Source organism: Condylura cristata, unplaced genomic scaffold, assembly GCF_000260355.1.
Source record: "Condylura cristata isolate star-nosed mole 26May11 unplaced genomic scaffold, ConCri1.0 scaffold00023, whole genome shotgun sequence".
Classification (NCBI taxonomy): domain Eukaryota; kingdom Metazoa; phylum Chordata; class Mammalia; order Eulipotyphla; family Talpidae; genus Condylura; species Condylura cristata.
In genome coordinates this window covers 7,650,526-7,665,066 of record NW_004567124.1, presented here as the reverse complement: position 1 = coordinate 7,665,066, position 14,541 = coordinate 7,650,526, and the positions used below count along the sequence as shown (strand labels likewise).

General features: G+C 39.3%; 1 protein-coding gene across 2 annotated transcripts in view; it reads right to left on the bottom strand.

Annotated features, from left to right (window-relative positions):
• Window positions 1–12,989, bottom strand: part of CSNK1G1 (casein kinase 1, gamma 1) — a 137,197-nt gene extending 124,208 nt beyond the window's left edge. For both annotated transcript variants that reach the window (XM_004687687.2, XM_012728718.1), the window contains exon 1: window positions 12,884–12,989. The gene's annotated coding sequence lies outside the window, so the exon portion shown is untranslated. The remainder of the gene's footprint in view (window positions 1–12,883) is intronic.
• Between the last annotated feature and the right edge of the window lie 1,552 nt (window positions 12,990–14,541).

Genomic DNA, 14,541 nt, shown 5'->3' with positions numbered 1-14,541 from the left:
AGGGGGGAAGGGAGGGAAATGCACAGGACTAGGGTGGTGGCACAGGGGTGATTTGGTGATGGGAAACCCGCGGGGATTACAATCGAGATGGAAAAAAAAAATGTGCAAAATGATGTAAAAATAAACTTTGTAATATATATAAAAAAAAAAAAAACTATGGATGCTCTATCTCTGAGATCCTCTGATGCCAGGAAAAGTTTCTGCAAGTAATTCTTTGTTTTATTTTTTAGCCATCTTCTCAAGTTTTATTAACTTCCCCAATAGTTTATATATGTGTATAATTTTGGGAGTACAACTTCGTGTCTCCATGTGTGCATATGCTTCTCCCACCACCAAAGCTCCAGTTCTAACCATAGTTTAATGCCTTTCCAAATAATTCCAGTGAGCAGCCCATGTTAAGACCCATTAATATACCTATCCATCAGAAATGAGTATTCATTGAATTTTCTCCCCTCTAAATTCTTAAGGAGTTTCCATATTATATAAATTTGTGCTTAATTACCTATCTAACTGTGTAACTCTCTACCTTTCATTTTAAGTCATATTTCTCCTACTCAGTTGAAGATCATAGTTTCAATTTCATACTCCTACAGCACTGGTATGGTAGTGAATACATATTAAGAACTGTAATTATTTCTTCATTGATTGTGGATTCTAATTAGAATTCAGAGGCTTAAAATACTTCTAATCTACTCAACTTGGGGAAATGTACTCTTTCCCCTTTTTAAATACAGTTCCACAACAAATTCATTTTGTTATGGTGAGTTATTTAACATCTTCCTCCCCCCAATAAATAAATCAGAAAGAAAATACTCATGTATCAAAATGCTGTGAAAAATAAAATGATTAACAGCATCATAATGCCTTCTCGGTTGCTCCCTTAGAGCAAATGCCCTTTTCTAAATCTATTAAACTGTTTCAAAACAGTTAAACAGAATCAAAGCACACATATTTAACGATGCTGAAGCTCTGAATAGTTCTATGATTTGTTTTCTCAACAGATGTGCATCCTTCAAAACCCTGATTTCACCAGATGCATTTAAATTAATCTACACTTTTAGTTTTTACATAACACTCCACATTGGTTTCATAAATACACCACAACATAGAGAATTTCATTGTTGCTTTGTGCCATTAAATATTAACCAATTAACTTCCCTGTACAAAAAAAAAATTAAGATTCATTTCAATGCAACCAATGTGTGCTTGCCAAATATAGGCTATACTATCTTCATTATTTTTTAGTTAGCTGTTTCTATCTAAATATGAAAAACAACAAGTTTGCTCTAAAATAAAGATATAATGACACCATGTACTTAAAAAAAACCCAAAACACCAAAACTTCAGAAATTAAGAATTCAAATATTTTACTTCTAATACACAATAGTTTAACAGTCATATTTCCTGGTATTTTTTTTTAAAGATTTATTTATTTAATCATACAGAACTGGGCACAGGCCAGAGGTGCAGGGAGTGGCAAGAGGATTCGCTAGAGACAGAGTGGGGAGCAGAACAAGTAGATCGTCCAAGTACACTGCTGAGGGGAGCAGTGGGCGGGTCAGGAGAGGTTTGCCACCCCATGTGGATCTCCTCCGGGGCAGGCGGGGATAGAACTCATGCGGAAGTGGCTTTAGCTTCTCAGTGCTATGCTTTAACCCACTGCGACACCAGGGAGGGCCCATTTCCTGATAATTTTACCTCCTATAAAATTCTAACTTCTTCACTAACTAAAATGGACAAATTAGTGTATTACATCAGAAATAGAACCGAACTGCAAATCAGGAAACCTGGGTTCAAGTCTGACTCATTAACTCTATAATGCTGAGCACATCATTTAGCCATTTAGCCTCTCTCAAGTAATGTCAGATGTAAAATGAGAATGCCTCTATCTACACCATCTCCATGAATTTTCTCTTAGCTTTATGATTCCATCATCTGTGAAACTCAAGAATCACAAGCATTAACCAGATGGACCCCGTTAAACACAAAGTAGCTTACATATTGATTGATTTGGAGAACATCTATCTTTGGAAAACCTAAGTACTTTCACACAAATGGATCCTTCTTTGTGTGTATTATTAACTAGGTGAAAAAGCAAGCAAAATCCACCAAATGTCGACCTACTGAGCATTTTTTTGCTTCAGATGACCAGAGTCTTTGGATGGCATAATACCAATCAAGGCTAATGTTTTGAAAAACAGAAGATACCCTGGAAACCCAGGACAATTATAAAGTTAACTGAAAGAAGAGTCTAGCTAACAACTACTACCTGGGTTATGTAAGAAATAGTGTCTCTGGACAGCATTCCATTACTTTCAAAATAGATATTCTACTCTGAGTCAGAATTGGATATAATCAGGCAAGTTCAGCAGTATGCATGGCACCTTTTCATACTCAAGTCTTTTCAGCTCAAGCTTCTGAATAGTCTTCAACAAGTGTAATAGGAAGAAGCAAACAATGAAGAGGCCAGCCATAAAATCTATATAGCTGAAACCCTACACAATAAAATGCAAATGGCAAAAGACCTTAACTTTAATGACTCAAAATTTCTGAATTTAGATATCCTATCAAATCCCTTTACCACCTGCAACTGTCATATAGCTGATACCACATTTGGTCATATTTTCTAATGCTCTACTATATACCTCAAAGAATTAAGCACCTGTCAATGAACATTTAATGATCTATTAGCAATCTTATTGAAAGGGAAACTCAAGACTCTGAATAATAGTCCTAATTACATCTGAATGTTAGGAAATTCTTTTTAATATCGCCTCCAACAAATTACTTCATTTTTTTAGTTTCTTATAAAAAATGCTCAGGAACTGGGTTAAGGAGGGATGAATTAGCATAGCACAGATGATTTTTAAGGCAGTGAAAACACGCTGTATGATAAAAAACTAATAGATGTCATACATTTTTCCAAACTCACAGAACATACAAAATAAAAAAATTAAACCTTAGGGTAAACTATAGATGATTAAGTGATTATGATGTGTTAGTTAATGCAGGTTTATCAACTGTAACATAAGTATCACTGGTGGGGTATGTTAAAAATAGGTAAAACTGTACATGGGGGGGAAGAGAGGGAGATGAGAAATCTCTGTACTCTCAATTTTGCTGCTCTAAAAAAATTATTTTTAATTCCATATTAACATGTGTAGAACAGGAAAAAAAATTACAAATTTTTTACAATTCTTATGCAAAAATACAAATATAAACAGTCCTTAAACTTTTCACAAAAATTAATTCAAAATGGATCTTTTTCAATGTAAAATACCAAACTACAAAATTCCCTAAGTTAACACAGTAAAAAATCTAGGTGAAGTTGGGTTTGCAAATGAGGTGTTTTTTTTTTTTTTGAAGATTTATTTATTTTTTTTACGTATACAAGAATTGGTGCAGGGGGTAAAAGGACTCACCAGAGTCAGAGTGGAGAGCAGAACAGGCAGATGCACTGAAATACACTGCTGAGGGGAGCAGCAGGTGGGTCAGGAGAGGTCTACCATGCCATATGGGTCACCTCTCTGGTCGGGGATCAAACTCATGCTGCAGTGGCTGTGGTAGCTTCATAGTGCTGTGCTTTAATTCACTGTGCCACCAAGGAGTTTTTAGATACAACAGCAAGTTTTTAGATACAAGCCCCAAAACATGACTGATGAAAGAAAACCCTGGTAAGTTGGAGTTTATTAAAATTAAAAATCTTTGGGCCCTCCCTGGGTGGCGCAACGGGTTAAAGCACAGCATTAAGAAGCTTAAGCCACTTCCGCATGAGTTCGATTCCCGCCTGCCCCGAGAAGATCCACATGGTGAGGCAGACCTCTCCTGACCCTCCCGCTGCTCCCCTTAGCAGTGTACTTCGTCAATCTGCCTGTTCTGCTCCCCACTCTGTCTCTGGCGAATCCTCTCACCCTCCGCATCTCTGGCCTGTACCCCAGTACTATATGAATAAATAAATAAATCTTAAAAAAAAATTAAAAATCTTTGTACTGTGATAGGCATTGTATTAAAATAATAAAAAGGCAACTCAGACTGAAAAAAAATTTGCAAAAATATATCTGATAAAGGATTTTTTAAAAAGACATTATGTATTCAGAAATGGGATATAGGACAGAGGTGCAGGGGCAGTAAGAGGATTCACCAGAGTCAGAGTGGGAAGCAGAACAGGCAGATCCACAAAGTACACTGCTGAGGGGAAGAGCAGGCGAGACAGGAGAGGTCTACCACACATGTGGGATCCAACTCACACTGAAGCAGCTGCGGCTCGCTTGCAGTGCTGCATCCTAGCCCACTGCACCACTATGGAGGGCCTGATAAAGGACTTGTAAGCAGACTATAACAAGAACACTTAAAACTCAACAATCAGAAAACAACCCAATTTAATAATGGGCAAAGATGTGAACATACACCTTACCAAAGATATAATATGGCAAGTAAACATATGAAAAGGTATTCAACAACCTACCCCATGAGGGAACTGCAAATTAAAACACTTACTAGAATGGGTAAGCACAATACCAATTGTGGCCAAGAAAGCAGAGTAACAGGAATGTTTATTTATTGCTGATAGGAATGCAAAATGGTATAACCACTTTGGAAAGAGTTTGGCAGTTTCTTACAAAACTAAACAGTCTTATCATACAATCCATCAATCATATAATCCACCAAACTCCCAGGTATTTACCCAAAGAAGCTGAAAGCATATGTATACACCAAACCCCTCACCTAAGTATTTATAGCAGCTTTATTCTGGATTGTCAAAAAATGGGAGCTACAGAAATATCTTCAACAGATGAAGGTGTAACCGTGTAATGTCCATAGAAAAGGGGAGGTTCCATGTTCTCAGCCACCCTCAATCAAGGCAGGAACTGAAAGGTAAGGGAATGGAGGGAAGCACAGGAAGGACTGAAAGAGAAGATTTGCATGAGGCTTGTTAAACAGAGACATATGAAGAAGCCATGCTTGTACCAGTAAGTTGGGGGACAATGAAGGAGACATTTGAGAGACCTGTGCAAAAGACCCACAGGAAGGCTGACAACGGCAACCTTTATCTTTATGTATACCTTGATTTTGCTCTTTTCCTACCAGACATGCCAGGCTCCTTCTGCCTTTTCCCTATGGTTCTCTACCAAAAAATGACTTGGATTTGTTGCAATCTTTTTGGCTTAATAGCTCTTGCGAGCCAATGCCACCTACCCACAAAGGGGATGGCTAACTTTGGGTATTTCGGGAAACTATTACCCATTCTTCTCTCTTGCATACTAATTCTATTAAAGTTCTTCTCTACTAAAGATCTTAACACACTAAGAGTACATTTTGTCTTTATGCAGAGGATGGCAGAATTAATTTAGAGCATGCAAGTATGACGGTCTCGGGGTGCCCGTCAGTCTGCCCATTAACAAAGAGATAAACAAACTGTAGTATATGTATGTAATGGGAAACGATTCAGCAATAAAAAGAAATGAGCTATCAAGCCACAAAAAATATGGAGGAAGCTTAAGTGCACATTGCTAAGGGGGGAAAACAATATAAAAAGGTTACACATGATATGATTCCAACTATATGAAACTTTGGAAAGGGAAAACCATAGAGACAGTAAAAATACATCAGTGGTTGCTAGGGATTCTGGGGTAATGAAAAGAAGGCTGAATAGGTAAAGCACAGGAGATTTTTTAGGGTGGTGAAACTGGTCTAGTAATAGTGGAATACATGTTACAAAAACAGACCTATGCAAGCATTTACCTTAATGAAAAATACGGACTAAAGTTAATCAACACTGGTTCATTAACTATAACTAATGTACCACAGTAATGCAAGATGTTAATGACAGGGTTAATATGGTATATGGATTTGAGATATGGAACTCTTATGATTGAATTCTGTAAATCTAAAACTGTCTAAAAAAGTAAACTCCTAAATTATTTTTTTAAATTGGGTATCATGAGCCCTCCCTGGGTAAGGACACAGACTGCAAGCTAGCCACTGCTGCTTCAGTGTGAGTTCGATCCCCGGCCTCTGGGAGGTGATCCACATGGTATAGGAGCCCTCTCCTGACCTACTCATTGGCTCCCCTCAGCTGTGTACTTGGGCAGTCCACCTGTTCTGCTCCCCACTCTGTCTTTGGTGAATCCTCTCACCACCCCTGCACCTCTGGCTTATACCCCATTTCTGCATGCATAAATTTTTTTTAATTTAAATAAATAAATAATAATAATTGGGCATCATGGGCCCTCCCTGGTGGCACAATGGGTTAAAGCGCAGCACTACAAGGCTATTCTCAGCCACTGCTGCACAGGTTTGATCCCCAGCCAGAGAGGTGAGCCACATGACGTGGTAGACTTCTCCTTAACCACCCACTGCTTACCTCAGCAGTGTATTTCAGTACATCTGCCTGTTCTGCTATCCACTCTGTCTCTGGTGAGTTCTCTCACCCCTCCCCTCATATCTGTCATGTACCCCAGTTTTGTACTCATAAATAAATCTTTAAAAAAAAAAAAAGGGCATCATTTAGGCAGGGGTAAAGTTTCAGTACTATCAATTCATTGCCAGATGATCTAACCCATATGGCACAGCAGGCCTCTCCTGTTTTGTCCGCTGCTCCCCTCACTAGCATATTTCAGTTGATCCTTCTATTCTGCTCCCCATTTTGTCTCTGGTAAATCCTCTCACCCTCATCCTGTACCTCTGCCTACACCCCAGTTCTAGTAGGCAAAAGTAAAAATAAATCTTTAAAAAATAATTTTAAAAAACAATGGACATCGGTCCTCCCTGGTGGCGCAGCGGGTTAAAGCACAGCACTGAGAATCTAAAGCCACTTCTGCATGAGTTCAATTCCCGCCTGCCCCGGAGGTGACCACATGGCGTGGCAGACCTCTCCTGACCCGCCCGCTGCTCCCCTCAGCAGTGTACTTCGTCGATCTGCCTGTTCTGCTCCCCACTCTGTCTCTGGTGAAGCCTCTCGCCGCCCCTGAGCCTCTGGCCTGTATCCCAGTTCTGTATGTACAAATAAATAAATCTTAAAAAAAAAAAAAAAAAAAAAAAAAACAATGGACATCTACAATCTCCAATAGCAAGTATTGCTGCACTAGACTACAGAAATTCTAACAAAGTCAAAAAAATTGTTTAATTAAATGTCAAAATTTAAATAAAAAATTAACTTTTATTCCCTTGCCTTTTTCTTGTCACTAGTCATATATACCTGATTGCAAGCACCTAGATTAGAGAATGACTTCTAGACAATGAATAAGAAATCCAGCTTGACAACAGTGATGGTTAGCAATTTAGTCAAAAGAACTAAATGGGATCTGATGGTGATTGTACACACTTAAACATAAAAAAAAAATCTAAAACATTTTCATATCACTCTTTAATGACAATAGACAAATTAGTGTGCAATGGTAAACTTATTAAGACAGACAAAAATGTACTTTCAGAGGCTCCAAAAGTCCTCAACATCCCTTTTTCTAGGTTAAAAAGTTGGAATATGTAAGCTACCAAAATTAATGTGCATCCAATGCTATTAACGTTTCTTGAAAAATTTATATGGTATGTTTCTTGAAAATTTTACATCAAAGTAATGTTCTGACAGCTTACCCAGAACCCAGAGTGCTGCGCCAAGTTCTCTTTGATGGCAAGGGCAATGGCTATATGTTCACTTAGCTTCTCTGGCCAAAGCAAAATCCAAGAGAATAGCCCTTTCCCCAGCGTCTGTGCCTCCATTGTGATGGGTGAGCAATTATTGGAGAACAATTCCCATCCCTGACAGCCCAGCCCTTATGATAACTACCCTGCTCATTTGAAGCTTCAGGGTTAGGAAGAGACTTCAGCAACGTAGGGGCAGTCCATCTGTCTTTCCACATTACCAGACCTCTCCTGCAAAGCTAGGCTCTCTTCCATCCACATGGCCTTTTCTTCAGAACATTTCTGGGACACCACACTAGTTCTACTTTATAGTTTGTCAAAAATGCCTGAGTCTTTCTGGTTCACTGTAGGTGCCAAGCACCGTAACCAGAATAAATTACAGTCTTTTCCATCCCAGTAAATCCAAAAGTCTGTCTCCAGATGTACTAAAACCCAAACCAAAAAGTGGTAAATATGCACCTGCACCCTGTGAACTGTTAGGGTGCCAATGTATGGCATAGATGAAAACTACAGCAATTGGCAAAAGGTAAGACAAAAATAAGAGTAAGTTCAAGTGGACTTCTCACTAAATAAAAAACCTAAGCAGAAGCTTTTCTTCTGGTGTTTTAAGTCATCAAGAAAACAAAGATTATTCTTTGTTTCCATAAGCTGCTTTTCTACCAACAATTAGACTATGGTAAGCACTACTGACAAACGTGGTTTAATAAGTGAGTGCTGACAAAAATGCATTAAGCCACCTAACGTTCAGATAGTTTGAAATATTACCTTTGCCAATGTACACGATCATTCTATGTGAGTCAATATAAATGCAAGTTCTTTTAGTTACATGGTTCATTTACAGAACTGAAATTATATAACAAATCTACTGAGGATTTTTATTTTTGAAAAATAATCTGATGAATTCACAAACAGAATATGAAGGGGATGAGGGAATACGGAATCTGAAACAGATGGCATCTAATTTTTTTCTTTACTGAGTCCATTTTGAACACAATCCCAATAATGTCAAAATCCAATTTAGCTCTCCAAATAATCTTAAAATGGTAATTCTGAAGTAAATTCATTCATTTCTCCCCTCCCAGCTTCTCAAAGTTTCTATATTAAGCCAAAATGAGTAAAGATAAGTGAGATGTTGAGAAGAGAAAAACGACTGCTCTGCATATTCTTTAATGGAAATTCACTTCTATTTATTTATTTAAAGCCACTGAAGTAGTTTCTATCAAGATTGGGGGCATTAATATCTTATCAATTTTTTTCTGGATATAATCATTATATTATTCTGATTAGAAATTAACTTGTATCTCCATAAAAGAAATGCTTCAAAGGAGTAACAAGCTCTGGAAGAATACTTATTTGTTCTCAGTAAAGAGAAACCCCTATCTGGCATTTTCAAAACATTTCCATAGTAAATCTTTTATTCCAACTGTACTTTGCTCATTATACAATTCCAATAAATGGCATATATCCTTTCCAATCTTTCCTAAAACTTTCCGAGGTTATCCAAGAGATATCAAACGGAGGTTTAGTCATTTTTAGATTTCCTGACAAGCAAATTCCATAACTGACAACTGCAAAGATCTTTGGAATGGCCACATACTTAGTTTGAGTGAAAAGGTCACTGAGAAAAGAACTCTGTCTAGTAGTCTCTACTGTAGGCTACAATCTAGTATCCCATCTATTATAACAAAATAAGTGGTTTGCTAAAGTTTATGAGAAGGTGTGGGTAAGAGGGGGAGTGAGAACTTCTGATCACTTTACCAAGTAAACAAGATAACATGGCCAACTTTAAAAGTTCAAAGATGATGATCCAGAAAAATATAGCAAAAAGCTTATGTATACACCAAAGACTTTACAGTCTCAAAAAAGTCACAAAAGGTGAATCTGCTACTTTAGCAAAAACAGAATTCAACTCTTTTAAAAAATAATATTTAGTAATTTTAAATATAGCCACCCACTTACCAATTTGATCAATATATTTACTGAGCAAATACTGTTATGAATAAAACTTAAAACTTTCAAGAAACATGCAATATACAACAGAAGAGGAGGAGGGAGATGGGTCAAAATAGTGGAGGAAAAAGCACAAGGGACTGTGGTGATAGTTTTCAGGGAATGTGGTGATGGGAGACTTACAAGAGTGGAGAAATTAACTACTGTGTAAAAATAAACAACCATATAAGAAAATTTTTTAAATCTTGAAAAGTAAAACCTTGTTAAAAAAAGAAAAAAGAAATATGCAGGCCTTCACTGATGATGCAATGGGCTAAAGCACAGCACTAAGAAGTTATCACAGCCACTACAGGGCGGTGACCCACATGGCATGGCAGACCTCTCCTGACCCACTCGCTATGCCCCTCAGCGGTGTACTTCATTAGTTTAGCCTGTTCTGCTCCCCACTCTGTCTCTGGTGGATCCTGACTGTATTTCAGTCAGTCCTCCTGTTCTGCTCCCCTTTCTGGTCAATCTTCTCACGCCCCCACACCTTCGGCCTGTACTCCTGTTTTGTATGCATAAATAAATAAGTTTAAAAAAAAGAAACATGCAGGGCCTCCATGGTGACACAGGGGTTAAAGTCTCAGAGGTATCAAGCATCATCAACCACTGCAACATGGAGTTCACTCCCTGGCTAGGGACCTAGCCCACATGGTGTGGCAGACCTCTCCTATCTCTCCTACTGCTCCACTCAGCAGTGTATTTCAGTAGATCTGCCTGTTCTGCTTCCCATTCTATCTCTAGTGAATCCTCTCACCCTGCACCTCTGGCCTACCAGACCTCCCAGTTCTTGTATACATAAATAAAAATAAATCATTAATTTAAAAAAAAGAAACATGCAATAAAGTTGGAAAGTTTTATCAGTGTTTTATTAAAGGTGGGAAAGTTCAAAAGATAAAGACGTGGGGAAGAAATAAATTTGAAAATAACTCAAGGGGCCCTCCCTGGTGGCACAGCAGATTAAAGCACACACTAAGAAGCTAAAGTCACTTCAGCATAAGTTCAGTCCCTGCCCTGGAGCTGACCCACATGGTGTGGCAGACCTCTCCTGACCTGCCTGCTGCTCCCCTCAGCAGTGTACTTCATCAGTTTAGCCTGTTCTGCTCCCCACTCTGTCTCTGGTGGATCCTGTCACTGCCCCTGCACCTCTGGCCTGTATCCCAGTTCTGTATGCATAAATAAATTTAAAAAAGAAAAAGAAAAGAACGCAAACTATAAACCTCTCTAAAAAGATGTATTGCACTACAAAAATCCTAGGCATGCCAAACAAAAAAAAACTATGATTAAAATTTTGTGATTTTTGACCTTTGAATACAAGATACCTTTAAATTTTTAAAAATAGCTCCCCACCTCTGGCCTGTACCCCAGTTCTTGTATGCATAAATAAATCAATCTTTAAAAATAAAAAATAATTTTAAAATAGCAAGTCACATCAAAAAGCAAATTACATTAACTGAAAATTTGATATTGGTTACATATAACTGCAGTTTACATCTACAAAACAAAGAGTTCATGTTTCTGAGATTTCTATAGTCTCATCATGAATTATTTCAAGTCAGAAAGTCATTCCATTTATTTTAGATATTATATTATACATATAGGAATTCTGTAAGGTTTTGTTAAACATTTAAATCTAATTTTAAGATGAGTCATGCTAGTAATGCTGATTTTAACCTTACAATTACAACTACTATTCTACTATTCTCTTCAGACAGATGTGATGTAAATTAAAATTTACATATATTATTTTTAAATGTCGTATCAATCCACACTAAGATACCACAAATCAGAATACCTTTGAAACATACCTTGTTCTTTTCAATAAATCTTTAAGAACTAAAACTTTGAGTTTTCAGAAACTGATCATTGAATTTCATGCTATTTATTATTTTGGATGAATTTTTAGAAGTCACTGAAAGTTCTATTTATACTTAACTAATTGCCACCCTTTCTCAAACCTCATTCCACAAAACTGTGCTATCTTTACTATGTAAGAATAATGCTGAAAATCATTTTTCAAATTGAAGTGGACTTCCAAAAACAATGGTAAGAATTTTTCAACTCATTTTACGCTTGTAAATTCCATGACTTGCCCAAGGTCAACAGCTACCCAGTGGCAAAGTCTGGGTTCAATTCCAGATTTACCTACCTTAAAGCTAATTTGACCACAATTATCTCCTTAAAAGATTAAGAGGAAGGCTCAAGAGCAGAGAATCTTGTCTTTCTGAACGTTCCCGTATCCTGAGATTATCTATCACCACACAGTACCTACAACTCAGTCACTGACTGAATATGAATGTAGAGGATCTTTCCGCTCCATTTAAACTAGGGCAGGCTTAATGGCAGGTAAGAAAGAGGCTAGAAAGGGCTTGCCTCAACATGTCTCGCCTAGACCTCTACTGATCCCCCCAGTCTATTTTTTTTTTATAAACTAGTACATCTATAGACCGAGGTTATACCTCGGTGCTTCTCATAATTGCACTTTTCTAAGATAATTTACACGAGATTTATTATTAAATTGGGAGACCTCGTTTAATATGCCATTCTGGCACTTTCCAGACATTTGAAGTATCATTTAGGGACAACAAACCCAGTTCCACCCTCTTTCTTTTACGCCGAGATGCCTGCCCACTTGGGGGATACCGCTCTGGTAGGACGCAGGATTAAAAGCAGTAAAGGAAGAAGTGGGGGCAAGCGCACGGAAGTTGGGTGGAGGGAGATCTCTTCACCCACTCTTCAGCTCTCGCTCGTCAAGGGCGGCTCTCCACGGTGCCCAGCCGACTCGCAACCCCCACCCCTCAAAGTCGGGCTCTGCCCCAGCGGGATGGGAAGCTGACGCTGGAAGCACTGGATTGCCCCAGCCACCCAGCAGAGGTCCATGCCCTCCTTCTGGCCATGGAAGATGCTCCCTCTTTCAGAGCGAACCCCTCAGGTGGCAAACTCGCCGTCCGCACCGACTGGAGTCTTCAGTCTAGGGTGGGCGCCTCCTCCGCATCCTCACCCAGCCACCACAAATACTCCGCCAAGGGTGTTCCCCAGACCCTTCATTGCAACCCCCACAACCCTCCGGAGATACCACTTGCCGGCCAGCGCCCCACCCAGGATCTCGGCATTCCCCTGCCCGGATCCTGAGAGGGATCCTCCACCAGTCTACACACACACACACACACACACACACACAAACACACACACACACACACACACACTCAGGCTCCAGCCTCTCAGACCCCGTCGAAGATGAAGCGGGTACCTGGTCTGGCTCTGCTCCGGCACTCAGATGGCGCGGGTGTGGTCCCCTCCCGGAGGTGCCCAGTGCTTCTCTACCCACCCGCAGCGGTGGCTTCTCTTTCCCAGGAGCGGGAGGGAGGAGAAGTACGGGAGGGGAGGGGGGAAGGCGAGCAGCCGAACGGCGAAGGAAGCCGAACAGGAACCACTAGCCCTGGCCCCGCCCCCAGTCCGGCGCACAGCGCTCCGGCGCTCGCGATAGGACAAACTTAAAGCCGACTGGGAGAAATAGACACTACCACTTCCGGGTCAACTCTGCTACCGCCCCTCCTTAGCAACCGCGTGGGGTTGCTAAGCGGAAGTACCTTCAAAGACAACCACCCCCAGTTCTTCTGGGACTACCAGGAGGTAGCTGGGAACGTGTGCTCCTTTTTGGCAACACCCTCTTACCTTCTGCTTCTGGACTCAAAGACGGGCACAAACTCCACTGTCAGAGTCACGAAACCCACCCCACTTTGCTCTTCAGCTAAACCTTCCCCTCCAGCTCCTACATACACTTGCCCCCCCACTGCATTTCCACCCCGCTACCCCCCATCCCCAGCCGCGGAATCTAAAGCCGACTGTGTGGCTCCTCCTTAAAGCTCTCTCCGAACCCTCGTGGGAGTATTTTATGGCGGTTTAGCAAGCATCTCCCTCTTGTGGCTTTTCAGTTGCATTTCAACTGATTTTTTTTTTTTTAATATCCTTTTATATATTATGAAAGCTTTTTCATGCCCCTATTTCTGTGACAACCCCTGTAACTGAATGGTAAGAAAAATTTTGTCTTCGCCTGTCTTCTCTTTTGTAGGGATTGCACATGTTGTGTATGATCTGGAATTGTAAAGGGAAAATGTAGATTCACTGTAAATCGAGTAGATTGGTTTTAATAACCACTTAGAAATATTGAGCGAAAACCAAAGGAAAGCCTATAATCAAGTTTGGGAAGGAGACAGACATCTAATTCTCCTCTCAGAATAAACTTTCATACCTACACTATGGACAAAAAACATACCAATGAGACCTAATTTACTCTTGTTTTGGGATGATAAAAGCTTTGAAATATTGGGGGAAATTATTAACTGGGAAATTGTAATTAATAAAAATGATTTTTTAGAAATAGTTCCCATATCATTATCGCAGCTAAATATTTTAAAATGTGTGGTGGTTATTCCGTGAAAAATGAATAAAAATCTTGACATGAGTCTCCTGTCGAATAAACCTGCTTAAGAAACCGTAATTGCGTGGCAGTGAATATACTTGCAACTGCAGACTCCAACCTTTTTTTGGAATTAAATGAAAGTTTTTATATCACACAAGAACATTTAAAGTTAAGGTTATACATATTGATACTTATGTGAGTGGTCATAATGACACTTTACATACATAATAAAAACTTACTGTAAGTGGTTAAAGTCCTTATTTCAGAAGTACCTATATATTCATATCTGTGTGCATATTTGTACATTTAAATGCAGACTCAAATTTTATTGGTCATTATACTCCCTTAAATCACTAATCTTGGAGTGTTGTCCATCTCAGCTGGGGCACAGGAAATGAGCTTTGAATAACTTTAAAGAAACAGCAAATCTGTTGGTTTCCTGTACACATGAGATGGCATTAAATGGATTCACCCCCAACAGTTTT